The sequence below is a fragment of the Coregonus lavaretus genome (assembly GCF_964263955.1).
Source record: "Coregonus lavaretus genome assembly, contig: HAP1_SCAFFOLD_4328, whole genome shotgun sequence".
Classification (NCBI taxonomy): domain Eukaryota; kingdom Metazoa; phylum Chordata; class Actinopteri; order Salmoniformes; family Salmonidae; genus Coregonus; species Coregonus lavaretus.
Window position 1 is genome coordinate 21,288 of NW_028158346.1, and position 18,713 is coordinate 40,000.

General features: G+C 43.9%; 1 pseudogene across 1 annotated transcript in view; it reads right to left on the reverse strand.

Moving 5' to 3' along the window:
• Window positions 1–11,617: 11,617 nt before the first annotated feature.
• The window catches only part of LOC311124107 (NLR family CARD domain-containing protein 3-like), a 7,565-nt pseudogene continuing 469 nt past the window's right edge, over window positions 11,618–18,713 (reverse strand). The window contains exons 1-3 of the transcript in view: window positions 17,389–18,713; window positions 16,949–17,122; window positions 11,618–11,807 (exon numbers count right to left, since the gene is read on the reverse strand). The exon at window positions 17,389–18,713 is cut by the window's right edge and continues 469 nt beyond it. The product of the transcript in view is annotated as an NLR family CARD domain-containing protein 3-like (transcript). The remainder of the gene's footprint in view (window positions 11,808–16,948; window positions 17,123–17,388) is intronic.

Consider the following 18,713-nt stretch of genomic DNA (forward strand, 5'->3'; position numbering starts at 1 on the left):
GCTTATAAGCAAAAACTAAAGCAGGAAGCACCAGTGACTCGGTTAATAAAAAAGTGGTCAGATGATGCAGATTCTAAGCTACAGGACTGTTTCGCTAGCACAGACTGGAACATGTTCCGGGATTCTTCAGATATCATTAAGGAGTACACCACATCAGTCACTGGCTTCATCAATAAGTGCATCGATGATGTCGTCCCCACAGTGACCGTACGTACATACCCCAACCAGAAGCCATGGATTACAGGAAACATCCGCACTGAGCTAAAGGGTAGAGCTGCCGCTTTCAAGGAGCGGGACTCTAACCCGGACGCTTATAATAAATCCTGCTATGCCCTCCGACGAACCATCAAACAGGCAAAGAGTCAATACAGGGCTAAGATTGAATCGTACTACACCTGCTCTGACACTCGTCGGATGTGGCAGGGCTTGAAAACGATTACAGACTACAAAGGGAAGCACAGCCGCGAGCTGCCCAGTGACACAAGACTTCCAGACGAGCTAAACCACTTCTATGCTCGCTTCGAGGCAAGCAACACTAAAGCATGCATGAGAGCACCAGCTGTTCCGGAGGACTATGTGATCACGCTCTCCGTAGCCGATGTGAGTAAGACTTTTAAGCAGGTCAACATTCACAAGGCCGCAGGGCCAGACGGCTTACCAGGACGTGTACTCCGAGCATGTGCTGACCAACTGGCAAGTGTCTTCACTGACATTTTCAACATGTCCCTCACTGAGTCTGTAATACCAACATGTTTCAAGCAGACCACCATAGTCCCCGTGCCCATGGACACTAAGATAACCTGCCTAAATGACTACCGACCCGTAGCACTGACGTCTGTAGCCATGAAGTGCTTTTTAAGGCTGGTCATGGCTCACATCAACACCATTGTCCCAGAAACCCTAGACCCACTCCAATTTGCATTCCGCCCCAACAGATCCACAGATGATGCAATCTCTATTGCACTCCACACTGCCCTTTCCTACCTGGACAAGAGGAACACCTACGTGAGAATGCTATTCATTGACTACAGCTCAGCATTCAACACCATAGTGCCCTCAAAGCTCATCACTAAGGATCCTGGGACTAAACACCTCCCTCTGCAACTGGATCCTGGACTTCCTGACGGGCCGCCCCCAGGTGGTAAGGGTAGGTAACAACACATCTGCCACACTGATCCTCAACACAGGGGCCCCTCAAGGGTGCGTGCTCAGTCCCCTCCTGTACTCCCTGTTCACCCATGACTGCATGGCCAGGCACAACTCCAACACCATCATTAAGTTTGCCGACGACACAACAGTGGTAGGCCTGATCACCGACAACGATGAGACAGCCTATAGAGAGGAGGTCAGAGACCTGGCCGTGTGGTGCCAGGATAACAATCTCTCCCTCAACGTGACCAAGACAAAGGAGATGATTGTGGACTACAGGAAAAAAAAGAGGACTGAGCACGCCCCCATTCTCATCGACGGGGCTGTAGTGGAACAGGTAAGAGCTTCAAGTTCCTTGGTGTCCACATCACCAACGAACTATCATGGTCCAAACACACCAAGACAGTCGTGAAGAGGGCACGACAAAGCCTATTCCCCCTCAGGAGACTGAAAAGATTTGGCATGGGTCCTCAGATCCTCAAAAAATTCTACAGCCGCACCATCGAGAGCATCCTGACTGGTTGCATCACCGCCTGGTATGGCAACTGCTTGGCCTCCGACCGCAAGGCACTAGAGAGGGTAGTGCGTACGGCCCAGTACATCACTGGGGCCAAGCTTCCTGCCATCCAGGACCTCTATACCAGGCGGTGTCAGAGGAAGGCCCTCAAAATTGTCAAAGACTCCAGCCACCCTGGTCATAGACTGTTCTCTCTGCTACCGCACGGCAAGTGGTACCGGAGTGCCAAGTCTAGGTCCAAAAGACTTCTCAACAGCTTCAACCCCCAAGCCATAAGACTCCTGAACAGCTAATCATGGCTATCCGGACTATTTGCACTGCTATTTTATTTTATTTAATGATTGGATAGTGCTAGAGCTTCCAATGGTGGCTTCTGATTTAGGGAGAGACGCTTTTAGTTTGTATGTTCTACAGGTGTGGAATATGTTGCAAGGGAGGTTCAGGTTTGAATGTGTTGGAGGGGAGGTTCAGGCTTGAATGTGTTGCAGGGAGGTTCAGGCTTGAATGTGTTGCAGGGGAGGTTCAGGATTGAATGTGTTGCAGGGGAGGTTCAGGCTTGAATGTGTTGCAGGGAAGGTTCAGGCTTGAATGTGTTGCAGGGGAGGTTCAGACTTGAATGTGTTGCAGGGGAGGTTTAGGCTTGAATGTGTTGGAGGGGAGGTTCAGGCTTGAATGTGTTCCAAGGGAGGTTCAGGCTTGAATGTGTTGGAGGGGAGGTTCAGGCTTGAATGTGTTGCAAGGGAGGTTCAGGCTTGAATGTGTTGCAGGGGAGGTTCAGGCTTGGATGTGTTGCAGGGGAGGTTCAGGCTTGAATGTGTTGGAGGGGAGGTTCAGGCTTGAATGTGTTGCAGGGGAGGTTCAGGCTTGAATGTGTTGGAGGGGAGGTTCAGGCTTGAATGTGTTGCAGGGGAGGTTCAGGTTTGAATGTGTTGCAGGGGAGATTCAGGCTTGAATGCCTGGTTCCCTTTAGGGAATTTAAAGCATTAGTGGGGGAAGCACTAAGGGATGATTGTGTTAGTGTTTTATGATCATGTTCTGTAGTTTAGTATTTTATTGTGTTTGTATTGATGTCTCTCCTTGTATTGATGTGTCTCCTTGTATTGATGTGTCTCCTTGTATTGATGTGCCTCCTTGTATTGATGTGTCTCCTTGTATTGATGTGTCTCCTTGTATTGATGTGTCTCCTTGTATTGATGTCTCTCCTTGTATTGATGTGTCTCCTTGTATTGATGTGTCTCCTTGTATTGATGTGCCTCCTTGTATTGATGTGCCTCCTTGTATTGATGTGTCTCCTTGTATTGATGTGCCTCCTTGTATTGATGTGTCTCCTTGTATTGATGTGTCTCCTTGTATTGATGTGCCTCCTTGTATTGATGTGTCTCCTTGTATTGATGTGTCTCCTTGTATTGATGTGTCTCCTTGTATTGATGTGTCTCCTTGTATTGATGTTTCTCCTTGTATTGATGTGTCTCCTTGTATTGATGTGTGTGTTTGTATTGTGCAGGGCTGATTTGAAAAAGAGACTTGGTCTCAATATAACACCCTGTTAAAATAAAGATGAATAAAAGTATTTGAGGTAAACTTGATTTCCACTGATCTTTGCACCTTTGGGACTATTCCATTCCATTTAATCAATAACTCGTAGTTGTGGTGAGAATAAATTGTGGTGTGACAGTGGCACTCTGACTCCACCTAGTGGTGTCTCCACAGAGTTATATATGGGGATCCCTCTCCACCTGCCATGTCAATATGGTTCAGGGCAGGGGTAGGCAATCCTGTTCCTGGAGTGCCGCAGGCACTTCATGTTTTTGATTTATCTGACCTGGAAGACCAGGTGTGTTGAATTTAGGCATTCACTGAACTGATCAATTAACTCAGTTGGTCAGTTCAGTGAATGACTACATTCAACACACCTGGTTATGTGGTCCTTTTTACCACAGGCTTGACAATCCATGTCCTTCCACCAGCATGTAGACGTCTAATGTCCCACCTTGCCACAGTGGAAGCATGTGACTTGATTTCCTGGTCTCTGATTTTCAGTTGAAACTCTGTGATCAACTTTTCATTTATTTGGAAGGAACACAGACAAGAACAAATAGCAGCAGGAATGGTTATACAGCTAGAGACACAATACTGTTAATATATATATCAGAACAAATAGCAGCAGGAATGGTTATACAGCTAGAGACACAATACTGTTAAAATATATATCAGTATATTATGGAAACCACTTATTGCAGGTAAATACAATTATAATAATAAAATCAGTAAGGTACACATTTGCACGAAATGATCATGAATGGGCAATCTGTTGGGTAAAACCCACTACAGGAGTTATTTTATGTTTAAGCTGCAATTGTTGTTTGGCTAGCCCCATGGATCCTAGCAGTGGATAGTTCTAAATAAATTATATCTATAAAAGTGCTGATCCAATGAGGTGTGGTGGTTGCCATCTTAGTTCCAACATCTTTTTAGCTGCTGTCCAAGCTGACAACATTATACGTCTTGGTTGTAATGACAGTGGTGAATTATCATTCAGTAATAACAGTTTGGGGGAACAAGGTATGAGGATACCTCTTTCCAAAACATGTCCCCTGGTCACTCCCAGTACATATGATTAAAGGAGCCCAAGGCACCTTGATTACATTGATCACACAGAGGAGCGGTTGTGATTTCTATTAAATTATGTTTTCTAGGTGGAAGGTTTACCCTGTGTATGAGATTAAAATGTATCAGCTGGTGATTAGGATTGTTAGATGAACCCACTAAGTTCCTGATGAACTCAACTGGTGAGCCTCTTTAGCAGCTAGTTCCATGGACACACTGATTTCAATGTCCTTTGCCAAGGTCAGATGACTTTCAGTCAACAGTCTCTTTTGTGTAGCTTCACTCCGTAGCCCACATACTAGTCTGTCTCTAATGATGTCATTTAGAACAGCATTAAACTCAGTGTTCTGGTAGTTTCTTTAATGCAGCAGCAAACATTGTTACTGATTCTCCGTCTTCCTGATGTCTCCTGTGGAACCTGAACCTTTCAGCATTAACTAGTGGTTCTGGTGAAAAATGTCCTTTAAGTATCTCCACAATATCCCCATACGTCTTATTACCTGTTCTGTCTGGCTGTAGCAGGCTGCCTAGTAAATTAAATGCCTTTGGCCCCATTACACTAAAACATGGAGGCACAATGTTGTCCTCATCCATGTCATTTACAAGAACAAAATATTCAAACCGTTCTGTATATGAGCTCCACTGCTCAATACTTTTATCAAACTGTCCAATGTTTCCATCAATTCCAATAATTGTTCGTTTCTCAATAAGCTCCTGATTGTCACTCACTTCAATATTGTCCTCAACCACAGCAATATTTTCCTCAGTCATGTGATCTTCATTCACTTCACACACTGAAGTTTCCTCCTAAGTTCGCTCATTTAGCAGTTTTAATGAAAAGGTTTGTCTTCACAGTTGAATAAATGTCATGTCCTTTAATCACTGTATATTCCTTCCTTTTAATCACGTTGTTTTCCCGCTCCGATGTCCGTCTCCAGTCCTTTTCTGCCGTCCCATGACGATGTTAACTCCAGTGGTGGAAAAAGTACCCAATTGTCATACTTGAGTAAAAGTAAAGATCCCTTAATAGAAAATGACTCAACTAAAGGTGAAAGTCACCCAGTAAAATACTACTTGAGTAAAAGTCTAAAAGTATTTGGTTTTAAATATACTTAAGTATCAAAAGTAAATGTAATTGCTAAAATATACTTAAGTATCAAAAGTAAAAGTACAAGTATAAATCATTTCAAATTCCTTACATAAAGCAAACCAGACGATTTTCTTGTTTTTAAAATGTACGTTCAGCCAGAGGCAAACTCCAACACTCAGACAATTTACAAACGAAGCATTTGTGTTTAGTGAGTCTGCCAGATCAGAGGCAGTAGGGATGTTCTCTTGATAAGTGCGTGAATTGGACCATTTTCTGTCCTGCTAAGCATTCATTTTCTGTCCTGCGGCAGGTAGCTTAGTGGTTAAGAGCGTTGTGCCAGTAACCGAAAGGTCGCTGGTTCTAATCCCCAAGCCGACTAGGTGAAAAATCTGTCGATGTGCCCTTGAGCAAGGCACTTAACCCTAATTGCTCCTGTAAGTCGCTCTGGATAAGAGCGTCTGCTAAATAACCAATTATTTATTTGTGTGTGTCGTGTGTGTGTGTGTGTCCAGTGTGTATGTGTGTGGGTCTAGTGTGAGTGTGTGTGTCCAGTGTGTGTTTGTCCAGCGTATGTGTGTGTGTCCAGTGTAGGCGTCCAGTGTGTGTGTCCAGTGTGTGTGAGTGTGTGTGTCCAGTGTGTGTGTCCAGTGTGTGTCCTGTGTGTGTGTGTGTGTCAGGTGTGTGTGTGTGTGTGTGTGTGTGTGAGTGTGTGAGTGTGTGTGTGTAAGTGTGTAAGTGTGTAAGTGTGTGTGTGTGTGTGTCCAGTGTGTGTGTGTGTGTGTCCAGTGTGTGTGAGTGTGTGTGTCCAGTGTGTGTGTCCAGTGTGTGTGTGTGTGTCCAGTGTGTGTGTGTGTCCAGTGTGTGTGTGTGTCCAGTGTGTGTGTGTACTGTGTGTCAGGTGTGTGTGTGTCCAGTGTGTGTGTGTGTGTCCAGTGTGTGTGTGTGTGTCCTGTGTGTGTATGTGTGTCAGGTGTGTGTGTGTCCAGTGTGTATGTCGTGTGTGTGTGTGTCCAGTGTGTATTTGTGTGGGTCCAGTGTGAGTGTGTGTGTGTGTCCAGTGTGTGTGTGTCCAGCGTATGTGTGTGTGTGTCCAGTGTGTGTGTCCAGTGTGTGTGTCCAGTGTGTGTGTGTGTGTGTTTGTGTGTGTCCAGTGTGTGTGTCCAGTGTGTGTGTGTGTGTGTGTGTGTGTGTGTCCAGTGTGTGTGTGTGTCCTGTGTGTGTGTCCTGTGTGGTTGTGTGTCAGGTGTGTGTGTGTGTGTGTGTGTGTGTCAGGTGTGTGTGTGTGTGTCAGGTGTGTGTGTGTGTGTGTCCAGTGTGTGTGTGTGTCCTGTATGTGGGTCCTGTGTGTGTGTGTGTGTGTGTGTGTCCAGTGTGTGTGTGTGTGTGTGTCCTGTGTGTGTGTCCTGTGTGTGTGTGTCCTTTGTGTGTGTGTGTGTGTGTGTCAGGTGTGTGTGTTTCCAGTGTGTGTGAGTGTGTGTGTCCAGTGTTTGTGTGTGTCCTGTGTGTGTGTGTCCTGTTTGTGTGTGTGTGTCAGGTGTGTGTGTGTGTGTCATGTGTGAGTGTGTGTGTCCAGTGTGTGTGTGTGTGTGTCCAGTGTGTATGAGTGTGTGTCCTGTGTGTGTGTCCTCTGTGTATGTGTGTGTGTGTCCAGAGTGTGTGTGTGTCCATTGTGTGTCCAGTGTGTGTGTGTTCAGTGTGTTTGTTCAGTGTGTGTGTGTGTGTGTGTGTGTGTTCAGTATGTGTGTGTGTGTGTCCAGTGTGTGTGTGTGTGTCCAGTGTGTCAGTGTGTGTGTGTGTGTGTGTCCAGTGTGTCTAGTGTGTGTGTGTGTGTGTGTGTCCAGTGTGTTTGTGTGTGTCCAGTGTGTGTGTGTCCAGTGTGTGTGTGTGTGTGTGTCCAGTGTGTGTGTGAATCTAGTGTGTGTGTGTGTGTGTGTCTAGTGTGTGTGTCCAGTGTTTGTGTGTGTCCAGTTTGTGTGTGTCCAGTGTGTGTGTGTGTGTGTGTGTCCAGTGTGTGTGTGTGTGTGTGTGTGTCCAGTGTGTGTGTGTCCAGTGTGTGTATTTGTCCAGTGTGTGTGTGTGTGTGTCCACTGTGTGTGTGTGTGTTTGCATGTGTCCAGTGTGTGTGTCCAGTGTGTGTGTGTTCAGTGTGTGTGCGTGTGTCTAGTGTGTGTGAGTGTGTCCAGTGTGTGTGTGTCCAGTGTGTGTGTGTGTGTCCGGTGTGTGTGTGTGTGTGTGTCCAGTGTGTGTGTGTGTCCTGTATGTGGGTCCTGTGTGTGTGTGTGTGTGTCAGGTGTGTGTGTGTCCAGTGTGTGTGTGTGTGTGTGTCCTGTGTGTGTGTCCTGTGTGTGTCCTTTGTGTGTGTGTGTGTGTGTGTCAGGTGTGTGTGTTTCCAGTGTGTGTGAGTGTGTGTGTCCAGTGTGTGTGTGTGTCCAGTGTTTGTGTGTGTCCTGTGTGTGTGTGTCCTGTTTGTGTGTGTGTGTGTGTGTCAGGTGTGTGTGTGTGTGTGTCATGTGTGAGTGTGTGTGTCCAGTGTGTGTGTGAGTGTGTCCAGTGTGTATGAGTGTGTGTCCTGTGTGTGTGTCCTCTGTGTATGTGTGTGTGTGTCCAGAGTGTGTGTGTGTCCATTGTGTGTCCAGTGTGTGTGTGTCCGGTGTGTGTGTGTTCAGTGTGTTTGTTCAGTGTGTGTGTGTGTGTGTGTGTGTTCAGTATGTGTGTGTGTGTGTCCAGTGTGTGTGTGTGTGTCCAGTGTGTGTGTCCAGTGTGTCAGTGTGTGTGTGTGTGTGTGTCCAGTGTGTCTAGTGTGTGTGTGTGTGTGTGTGTGTGTCCAGTGTGTGTGTGTGTGTCCAGTGTGTGTGTGTCCAGTGTGTGTGTGTGTGTGTCCAGTGTGTGTGTGAATCTAGTGTGTGTGTGTGTGTGTGTCTAGTGTGTGTGTCCAGTGTTTGTGTGTGTCCAGTGTGTGGGTGTCCAGTGTGTGTGTGTGTGTGTGTGTCCAGTGTGTGTGTGTCCAGTGTGTGTATTTGTCCAGTGTGTGTGTGTGTGTGTCCACTGTGTGTGTGTGTGTTTGCATGTGTCCAGTGTGTGTGTCCAGTGTGTGTGTGTTCAGTGTGTGTGCGTGTGTCTAGTGTGTGTGAGTGTGTCCAGTGTGTGTGTGTCCAGTGTGTGTGTGTGTGTCCGGTGTGTGTGTGTGTGTGTCCAGTGTGTGTGTGTGTGTGTGTGTGTGTGTGTGTGTGTGTGTCAGTGTAACCATGGTTATTATTTACAGGGACACTGAGGAGTCATCATGAACCCTAAACCCTGGATAGAGGGGCTCAGTGAATGTGGAGTGGAATGTGTTCAGGTGGGTCAGTGTGTCAGAGGAGACTCTGTAGAAGGACAGAGTGCCGGCTGGCCAGTCCAGATACACTCCTACTCTGTGGGATCTGGAGGAGGGGACGTCTATGGTAGTGGACTTATTATTGTGCCAGGCAGAGTAACTGTTGCCAGAGCAGATCAGACTCCAGGACTTGTCATTGTATCCAATCCTACAGTCATCACCCACTCCTCTCCTGCTGATTCCTTTATATGTCACTCCTATATCAGCCCCTCTCCCACTCCACTCTACCTCCCAGTAACAGTGCCCAGTCAGACCCTCTCTACACAGCACCTGTCTACAGCCCTCAAATCTCTCTGGGTGATCAGGATACGGCTGCTCCTCTCTCCTCCATGTCACCTTTCTGTTCTCCTCAGACAGAAAGAGGAATCTGTTTACTGTGTTTAGGTCCAGTGTGAGATCACAGACACCTGATGGATGAAACCAGACACAATATTAGAAATCATCATCATTCACATTAGAATGTTAACTCACTTTTCACTAATTCATTTAATGTAGATGTTTCTAGGTATCAAAAGGAGAAGTTAAGGTAACTTGAGACTTGTTGAATGATCATATGTTATACTGTATGGTAATATAAAACACACTTATTCCCATTAATTACACACACACACATCCTGAACACACACAAACGCATTGAACACACACTCACACCTGTATGCATGCATGAACACACACACACATCCTGAACACACACACACTGGAAACACATCCTGAACACACACTGGACACACACACATCTTCATGCATGAACACACACACACATTTCTAAAGTAACACGAACACGCCACACACACACACACAGACACACACATTGTCAAAGCAACTCTTTGTAAACTTAGGTGTCCCTGATTTGTGCTTCTGTAGAACTACAGCTGATATTTAATATGACCAAGTAAGTAATGATGGTGGTCTTTGACTTTGACTTCACTTGAATTAAGACTTATTCTTAGTCATATTCTTCACAGCAGTCAACACTCACATTTTCTAAGTCCAGGTTTCATTGTGTTCTCTCCACCATGTTCCACACTGTAGCGGTAAGCAGAAGAACAGACAGTCATTGAGGGATACACCTGAACTCACACACACACACACACACACACACACACACACACACACACACACACACACACACACACACTCACACTCACACTCACACACACACACACACACACACACACACACACACACACACACACACACACACACACACACACACACACAGTCTTTATATCACTTTGTCCAAGTGGTGGTCAGAATGTTTGTCTTAACTAGCCTGATAACTCCAACATGTCTGATATGAACATTGATATAAACCCTCTACATACTTGAGTTTCTCCAGTCTCCAGTGTGGATCCTCCAGTCCAGCAGAGAGCAGTCTGACTCCTAAATGTCCTGGGTCATTGTTACTCAGATCCAGCTCTCTCAGGTGTGAGGGGTTTGACTTCAGAGCTGAGACCAGAGAAGCACAGCCTTCCTCTGTGACTAGACAGCCTGACAGCCTGCAAAGAGTCAACTCATATTAAAACCACACTGCTATTCTTTGGTGGTGAAAATAGTGGCAGTATATTTTCAACATATTCAGATATATCAGTGTCCTGAAACCTGACATATCTATTCATAAACGAATGTATCATTATTAGAAATGACAAATTATCAAAGTACTGCTTGTAGATAGAAAAATACATATGACAAATATTTGAGTAGACTGACCAGAGCAGTTTAAAAAGCAGTATCAGTCAAAAGACAGACAGTGAGGTATCAGATTTAGATTGTATTGAGTATACAGTCCACACCATATCTAGTTTGACAGTGAAGCTAACATTTTAAATGTGGCTCTATACTCCAGCATTTTGGATTTGAGATCAAATGTTTCATATGAGGTGACAGTATATAATGTCACCTTTTATTTGAGGGTATTTTAATACATATCTGTTTCACCATTTAGAAAAATAAAAGCCCTTTATGTATCAAGTCCCCCTATTTGAAGAAGTCATAAGTATTCTGACCAATTCACTTATAGTGTATTAAAGTAGTCAAAAGTTTAGTATTTGGTCCCATATTCTTTGAATGCAATGACTAAATCAAGCCTGTGACTGCCATGATTGAGAAAGATCATGAATGAATCATGAATAATAATGAGTGAGAAAGTTACAGAGGCTACAACAAAACATGCTAACCTCTCACCATTACCAATAACAGAGGGGGTATGATCCTTGTTCCTCTGTAACTTTCTCATTCATCATCATTCACGATTCATTCATGGTTATTCATAATCATGGTAGCGTCCACATAAATGTAGAAGTGTTCAGAAACATCTTCTATTCTTACTGACAATACAAGTGAAGTGACTCCAAAATGACAGGACATTATTCACCATTCAGTTTCTATTGGGAAAAACATAATCCAAAACACAACCAAGACAAACTGCAAATGCATTCAACAAGTTTGTAGAATCACAAGCTTGATATAATCACTGTGGGTAAGGAATATTGGACCAAATAATAAACTTCTGACTAAATGAATTTGTCCAAATAATTACGACTTCTTCAAATGGGAGAACTTGACACATAAAATGCTTTCCTATCTAAACGGAAAAACAGATATGTATGAAAAACCTAAAATAAAAGGTGACATTCTGTACTGTTGCCTAATATGAAACATTATATCTCAAATCCAAAATGCTGGAGCATAGCACCAAATGTAAAACTGTAAAAAAAAAAAAGTATTCACTAACTGTAAGTCGCTCTGGATAAGAGCGTCTGCTAAATGACTAAAATGTAAATGTAAATGTAAGCTTCACTGTCCAAACACATATGGTGTGGACTATGTGTGCCTGGTAAACACATGTGGATCTGGTGAACAGTTATCACTTGTTGACCAACTACAGGAATACTGACCTCAGAGTCTCCAGTTTACAGTGGGGATTCCCCAGTCCAGCAGAGAGCAGCTTCACTCCTGAATCCTTCAGGTCATTGTTACTCAGGTCCAGTTCTCTCAGGTGTGAGGGGTTTAACTTCAGAGCTGAGACCAGAGAAGCACAGCCTTCCTCTGTGACTAGACAGCCTGACAGCCTGCAAAGAGTCAAATCATATTAAAACCTCACTGCTATTCTTTGGTGTGAAAATAGTGGCAATATATTTTTTCAACATATTCAGATATATCAGTGTCCTGAAACCTGCCATATCCATTCATAAATGAATGTATCATTATTAGAAATGATCATATATTGATTGTAGAGAGAAACATGTATAGTACAAATATTTGAGTAGACTGACCAGACTAGTTTAAAAAGCAGTATCAGTCAAAAGACAGACAGTGAGGTATCAGATTTACCGTATTTTCCGCACTATAAGGCGTACCGGAGTATAAGCCGCAGCAGCTAAATTGAATGATGTGTACATATATAAGCTGCACTGGACTATAAGCCGCAGGTGTTTTAATGTTTAATTACCATATGTAAGGGTTCGTGCACAGAGGGGATTGTCGGGAAAGAGATGGCTGCTTGAGGAAGCTCCCATTTATTAACATTTCAACAAACAAGTTGCAGATTTGCATAACGTATTCCAGCAAAATTAGTTAATAGCGTCACAATCATTTAACCACTTAACTTTGGTTATTTTTGAAAAACCTTGACAAAGTGTGCACATCTTTGAATATTTATCTACATTATAGCCTACAGTAGTACCATAACAAAAAACAAAGCTTACAGCGCTTGACGAGGCAATATCAATGGCTAAATTAAATGTGTTTTTTTAAAGTGCAAAATAAAGTGCCTGGAACACGACAGTAAGCGCGTAAACCTAAAGTTGCAGCAACAAGGCTGCTTAAAATATACGATAATCAGCCTACAGAAAAGTCATTAATCCTCGTCTTCATCTTTTAGGCTAAGGTGCAGTACACGGCTGTAACCAGAAAAGTCAAGTCATTAATCCACATCTCCGACTTCTTCCTGCGTACTAAAACCACCAAAGTCCTCATCTTCAGTGTCGGAAACGAACAGGCTCAGGGTGGCTTCGTCAGCCACTCTCCTCTCTCCTTCGTTGACGCTCTCAAAACCAACGAACTCCTCTTCGTCACTGTCGGAATCAAACAGCCTCTGAAGGGCCTCAGCTGTGGCGGCGTCCTCCTCTTCATCACGCAGCAGTCCAGCCTTTCGGAACCCGTTAATGATCGTGGATGTTTTGACACTCCTCCACGCTATCAGGATCCACTCGCAAACTTGAGCGAAAGTTGCTTTTCGCATGCGACCAGTTTTGGTGAATGATTTATCGCCGCTAGTCATCCACGCCTCCCACTGAACGCGTAGTGCCACTTTGAACGCACGATTGACACTGATGTCGAGTGGCTGCAGATGCTTCGTTGTGCCCCCAGGAATCACAGCTGGAATGGAGTTTGTGCTCTTGATGGCTGCTTTCACATAATCCGTTATATGGGCCCTCATGCTGTCCAAAACGAGCAAAGCTTTTTTTTGGCGAAAGAATCCTCCAGGGCGCTTGACATAGCACTCATTCAGCCACTCATTCATTACGCTTTCCATCATCCACCCTTTCTTGTTGACTTTAAAGGAGATGCCGTTCAGGATCTTTTCTTTTGGCATTGTAATCCGCTTAAAAATCACCATTGGCGGAAGCTTTAATCCAGATGCTGTGCAGCCAAGAACACAAGTGAAATTCGTTCTCTCGTGGCCAGTTGTTCTCAACGTGATGGACGATTCACCTTTCTTGTTAACAGTCCTAGTGAGAGGCAGGTCAAACGTCAAAGGCACTTCATCCATATTTATGATCTGGTCCGGTCCGATGCAATATTCCTCTATCATTCTTTGTGTGAATTCGCCGAAGTTTGTTATTTTTTCCTGGTAGTCGGGAGGGATTTGCTGACACACAGTCGTCCGCGCCCTGATGGAGAGTCCCTTTCGTCTCATAAATCTGAAACACCAGGATGGTCCACCTCTAAAATGTTCAATTTTCATTTCGGTGGCGACTGTTTCAGCTTTCAGTCGGATCTGCACGGTGGAAACACCTTGGCCGTCTGCTCTCTGTGTGTTCACCCAATCTTCAAGAAAGTCTTCAAGTTCGGGTCATCTGCTTTTATTACCTCTGAAAGCTTTTTTTGACTTTTTGCATTGAGACAGTTCTTCCCGCTGGCGTCTCCAACGTCTGACCATTGACTCATTGATGCCAAGGCTACGTGCAGCAGCTCTATTTCCTTCTTTTACAGCCAGATTGACTGCCTTTAACTTAAAAGCTGCATCATATGCATTTCTACGTTTGTTTTCCATAATGAGGGTTTGTGCATGAAAACTTCCTTTGCACAAACTGTCTCGCTCTCGTAATGTCTGTCTGTCTTGCTCTCGTTCTGTCTCTCGTTCTGTCTCTCGTACCCCTCTCGGTTCCACTTTTACTTTTGCGCGCTACCTGTCTCACTCTTTTCCGGCCTCCAGCTTTTCCTGCTGGAGCCCGCCGCTTAAAGGTGGGGGGCGTGGACCGGTCATAGAGCCCATAGAGTTAAAGTTGGTGGACTGTAACCTGTAAAATCCATAGATTTAGGAGGTCTTCTAGGGGCCGTTAGCTGTAAAAATCCATAGATTAGCCGCACCGTTATATAAGCCTCAGGGGTCAAAAAATTGGAAAAAAGGCGCGGCTTATAGTCCGAAAATGACGGTTGATTGTATTGAGTATACAGTCCACACCATATCTATTTTGACAGTGAAGCAAACATTTTAAATGTGGCTCTATACTCCAGCATTTTGGATTTGAGATCAAATGTTTCACATGAGGTGACAGTATATAATGTCACCTTTTATTTGAGGGCATTTTCATACATATCTGTTTCACCGTTTAGAAATGAAAGCACTTTATGTATCTAGTCCCCCCATTTGAAGAAGTCATAAGTATTCTGACCAATTCACTTATAGTGTATTAAAGTAGTCAGAAGTTTAGTATTTGGTCCCAAACTCGTTGGTTGCATTTGCAGTTTGTTTTGGTTGTGTTTTGGGTTATGTTTTGCCCGTTAGTAACTGAATGGTGGATGATGATAACTTTCTCATTCATCATCATTCACGATTCATTCATGATTATTCATAATCATGGTAGCATCCACATGAATGTAGAAGTGTTCAGAAACATATTCTATTCTTACTGCCAATACAAGTGAAGTGACTCCAAAATGACAGGACATTATTCACCATTCAGTTTCTATTGGGAAAAACATCATCCAAAACACAACCAAAACAAACTGCAAATGCATTCAACAAGATTGTAGAATCATAAGCTTGATGTAATCACTGCAGGTAAGGAATATGAGCCAAATACTAAACTTTTGACTAAATTAATTTGTCTAAATAATTATGACTTTTTCAAATGGGAGAACTACATAATAAAGTACTTTCATTTCTAAACGGTAAAAAAATACAGTGAGGGAAAAAAGTATTTGATCCCCTGCTGATTTTGTACGTTTGCCCACTGACAAAGACATGATCAGTCTAGAATTTTAATGGTAGCTTTATTTGAACAGTGAGATACAGAATAACAACAAAAAAATCCAGAAAAACGCATGTCAAAAATGTTATAAATTGATTTGCATTTTAATGAGGGAAATAAGTATTTGACCCCTCTACAAAACATGACTTAGTACTTGGTGGCAAAACCCTTGTTGGCAATCACAGAGGTCAGACGTTTCTTGTAGTTGGCCACCAGGTTTGCACACATCTCAGGAGGGATTTTGTCCCACTCCTCTTTTTAGATCTTCTCCAAGTCATTAAGGTTTCGAGGCTGACGTTTGGCAACTCGAACCTTCAGCTCCCTCCACAGATTTTCTATGGGATTAAGGTCTGGAGACTGGCTAGGCCACTCCAGGACCTTAATGTGCTTCTTCTTGAGCCACTCCTTTGTTGCCTTGGCCGTGTGTTTTGGGTCATTGTCATGCTGGAATACCCATTCACGACCCATTTTCAATGCCCTGGCTGAGGGAAGGAGGTTCTCACTCAAGATTTGATGGTACATGGCCCCGTCCATCGTCCCTTTGATGCGGTGAAGTTGTCCTGTCCCCTTAGCAGAAAAACACCCCCAAAGCATAATGTTTCCACCTCCATGTTTGACGGTGGGGATGGTGTTCTTGGGGTCATAGGCAGTATTCCTCCTCCTCCAAACACGGCGAGTTGAGTTGATGCCAAAGAGCTCGATTTTGGTCTCATCTGACCACAACACTTTCACCCAGTTCTACTCTGAATCATTCAGATGTTCATTGGCAAACTTCAGACGGGCATGTATATGTGCTTTCTTGAGCAGGGGGAACTTGCGGGCACTGCAGGATTTCAGTCCTTCACGGCGTAGTGTGTTACCAATTGTTTTCTTGGTGACTATGGTCCCAGCTGCCTTGAGATCATTGACAAGATCCTCCCGTGTAGTTCTGGGCTGATTCCTCACCGTTCTCATGATCATTGCAACTCCACGAGGTGAGATCTTGCATGGAGCCCCAGGCCAAGGGAGATTGACAGTTCTTTTGTGTTTCTTCCATTTGCGAATAATCGCACCAACTGTTGTCACCTTCTCACCAAGCTGCTTGGCGATGGTCTTGTAGCCCATTCCAGCCTTGTGTAGGTCTACAATCTTGTCCCTGACATCCTTGGAGAGCTCTTTGGTCTTGGCCATGGTGGAGAGTTTGGAATCTGATTGATTGATTGCTTCTGTGGACAGGTGTCTTTTATAAAGGTAACAAACTGAGATTAGGAGAACTCCCTTTAAGAGTGTGCTCCTAATCTCAGCTCATTACCTGTATAAAAGACACCTGGAAGCCAGAAATCTTTCTGATTGAGAGGGGGGCAAATACTTATTTCCCTCATTAAAATGCAAATCAATTTATAACATTTTTGACATGCTTTTTTCTGGATTTTTTTGTTGTTATTCTGTCTCTCACTGTTCAAATAAACCTACCATTAAAATTATAGACTGATAATTTCTTTGTCAGTGGGCAAATGTACAAAATCAGTAGGGGATCAAATACTTTTTTCCCTCACTGTATATGTATGAAAATATTTAAATAAAAGGTGACATTCTGTACTGTTGCATAATATGAAACATTGTATCTAAAAACCAAATGTAAAACTGTAAGCTTCACTGTCCAAACACATATGGTGTGGACTATGTTTGCCTGGTAAACACATGTGGATCTGGTGAACAGTTATCACTTGTTGACCAACTACAGGAATACTGACCTCAGAGTCTCCAGTTTACAGTGGGGATTCCCCAGTCCAGCAGAGAGCAGCTTCACTCCTGAATCCTTCAGGTCATTGTTACTCAGATCCAGCTCTCTCAGGTGTGAGGGGTTTGACTTCAGAGCTGAGACCAGAGAAGCACAGCCTTTCCCTGTGACTCCACAGCCTGACAGCCTGCAAAGAGATCATCATGATTTCACAAACACAGTTAATTTAACACCAGTAGTGTAGAAGGACAATGGCTGATGCATTTGGTTTATTCTCTTAAACAACATATAGATTCATCTTCCGTCTCCTAGAATTGTATGGTCATATTGTTATACTAATGTGAACATCAATGCATTTATTCAATATGTTTTTCAATAGAATATTATATACATTTTATAATACATATTTTACTCTAAACTTAATATTTCTTGCTGATGATTTTATGTACTCACAGAGCAGCTCTGGAGGCTTTGACCACTGGCAGCAGCCTCAGAAGACCTTCCTCTGATCTGGAGTATTTCTTCAGGTCAAACACATCCAGCTCCTTTTCTGAAGTCAGCAACACAAAGACCAGCGCTGACCACTGTGCAGGTGACAGTTCTTCTTCTGAGAGACTTCCTGATCTCAGGTAGCGTTGGATCTCCTCCACTAGAGAATGGTCATTCAGTTCATTCAGACAGTGGAACAGATTGATGCACCTCTCTGGAGAGGGATTCTCCCTGATCTTCTCCTTGATGTACTTGACTGTTTCTTCATGGCTCTGTGAGCTGCTTCTTGTCTTTGTCAGTAGACCTCGTAAGTGCTTCTGATTGGACTCCAGTGAGAGGCCCAGAAGGAATCGGAGGAACAGGTCCAGGTTTCCTGTCTCACTTTGTAAGGCTTTATCCACAGCACTCTTGTAGAAGGTAACTTTACGCTTGTGTCTGATCCTCACAGAAAAGTTACTGGACGTTGATTGAGGTTTGGCCATTAGATTCTCATTGTTGTTGATGAATGAGAGGAACACATATACAGCAGCCAGAAACTCCTGAATGCTCAGATGCACGAAGCAGTACACCTTGTCCTGGTGCAGCACACATTCCTCTTTAAAGAGCTGTGTGCACAATCCTGAGTACACTGATGCTTCATTGACATCAATGCCAGCCTCTTTCAGGTCTTCTTCATAGAAAATTAGATTGCCCTCAACAAGCTGTTGAAAAGCCAGTTTTCCCAGTGACAGAATGCTCTCTTTATTCCAGTGTGGACCTGTCTCTTCTTTCCCAAGATACTTTTCATTCTTCTGTTTGGTCTGAAACACCACAAGGTGTGAGTACATCTCAGTCAGAGTCTTGGGCATCTCTTCTCTCTTGTCTGTACTCAACGTGTGTTCAAGGACTGTTGCAGAAATCCAACAGAAGACTGGAATGTGGCACATGATGTGGAGGCTCCTTGATGTCTTTATGTGTGAGATGATTCTGCTGGCCAGGTCCTCATCACTGAATCTCTTCCTGAAGTACTCCTCCTTCTGTGGGTCATTGAACCCTCGTACCTCTGTCACCTGGTCAACACACCCTGAAGGGATCTTGTTGGCTGCTGCAGGTCGGGTAGTTATCCAGAGGAGAGCAGAGGGAAGCAGATTTCCCTTGATGAGATTTGTCAGCAGAACATCCACTGAGGTTGACTCTGTGACGTCACAACAGATCTTGTTCTTCTGGAAGTCTAGGGGCAGTCGGCACTCATCCAGACCATCAAAGATGAACAGAACTTTGTACTTGTCGTAGTTGGAGATTCTTGATTC